Raw genomic sequence first — 1,698 nt, 5'->3', positions numbered from 1 at the left:
ATATATATATATATATATATATATATATATATATATATATCAATCGGGTATATATGATTTTTTCCCAAAATTAAACTCATTGGCTCAAACCAAAACCTAACATCCATATCCCCTCTGAAGACGATAACCTCTACAGTCTACCCACCTCTCTCAACCTGTGTATCGTCTTCAATTCTTCTTGTCTCCAGATTCTCGACTGACTCTCTTCTAAGTCTAATCGCTCGGCGAGGAGTCCTATAAGGTGAGCCCTCAATTTTCTGCTCCATTGTTCCAACTGCCAAGGTGAAGGTAGGTTATATATAATTTTATCCCTTTTAAATTTTTCTCTCTTTTGAATATGTATTTCTTCTCAATTGTTTTTGGTTTTTGCTTCTTATTTCTGCCACAATTTTTTTTTTCTTTTACAAACATTATAACAAAAGAAAGAGCAGTAGAAAAGAGTAGATTTTATAGCAGAATTAGCATTACAAATTTCAACGGCCTCTTTAGATTTGCAAATTTTAGATTTTAATTTTTCACACTGCTATCTGCTAAGGCCTCTTTATCATTACTGGAAGTTGAGGAACCTTTACTCCAAAGGCAAAGCTGAAGAAGAGACTAAGAACAGAGCCTGGCCAGCTTCGTAACTGATGTTCTGGGAATTGTCCATCTTGTGATAGTAGAATTAAACAAACTAAGGAAATGCTTTGCTGTGCATTTCATTGCTTGCAGGTTTCTGTATTTATAGCATTTGAATTCAACCAACATTGCATTAGGTTAAAAATCATTATTGGAAGGGGAGATCTGTCGTGTAGCATGGCCTTGAGACTAGGAAAACTTGAAAAAATCAACCCATCTAATGTCTCTCAAGTAGTTAAAGGAATTTGATATTAACTTCATTTATTTCTTTTCACTACATGTTCCAACGGCTACTTAGTGCCGATCTTATGTAAAATTTTAACAAATAAAGTTGATAAAAATTGGTGGATCCTATGAATACGTTATTAGAAGTGAATAAAACTCGTGAGTAGAATAAAATGTTGGACTAAAAATAAAATTGTCTAATTTTATCAAATTTTTAGAAAAAATAGCTGTACCAAACAAGCTCTGAAGTTAAAAGATTTAAGTACTATTTGTTTCGTTTTTTATTTGAATTTTAATCTATCTCCAATGCATTTTATTGAGATGCTACATTAGTTTTGTAAACATAAATTTCTTTAAATCCATGTAAGACATGCTAAAACTATTTAACTCGTTGTTCCTTTATTTCATTTTCAACCGCTACAATTATTAAGCATGGTGGAAAGAATTTTTAAGATCTTTTAACCAGCTAATTATTGAAATTTTCGAAACCTTAGAGCTGTTATGTTCAATTTTTTTATTTTACTCAGAAAATTTAATATATAATATTATATTTTTTTGGGTTGGGTAGCCAGTTTTTGTTAAATAATTTCTTGTCTCATGGCCCCTTGTCTGGACTTCTTTTCTGGGTTGATTACCCTCAGCTCCATTGATCACCTCTTTTTCTTGCTTGTCCCTTCTACAGCACAAAGGAATAGAAAAAGAGACATGGCAATAGAAGATTCACACAAGAAATCGAAGAAAAGGAAAAATACAAAGAAAAATATTAAAAAAACCTTGAAGATGGAAAGTTCCCAGTTTCCCGAAAGTGGTATTTTTTCTTTTCCTGCTTGATATTATTTCTTCGAAAAATTTCTC

The 1,698-nt window shown here is 31.7% G+C and overlaps 1 long non-coding RNA gene across 1 annotated transcript; it reads left to right on the top strand.

Annotated features, from left to right (window-relative positions):
* The first annotated feature begins 59 nt into the window (after positions 1 to 59).
* On the top strand, positions 60 to 1,580 carry LOC111381616. Its single transcript, XR_002700376.1, has 2 exons — positions 60 to 288; positions 1,526 to 1,580. It is a non-coding gene; the product is annotated as an uncharacterized LOC111381616 (long non-coding RNA).
* Positions 1,581 to 1,698: the final 118 nt, after the last annotated feature.

Source organism: Olea europaea, unplaced genomic scaffold, assembly GCF_002742605.1.
Source record: "Olea europaea var. sylvestris unplaced genomic scaffold, O_europaea_v1 scaffold23396, whole genome shotgun sequence".
NCBI lineage: Eukaryota > Viridiplantae > Streptophyta > Magnoliopsida > Lamiales > Oleaceae > Olea > Olea europaea.
Note: the sequence above shows the minus strand (reverse complement) of the source record. Positions and strands in the feature narration are given on the sequence as shown.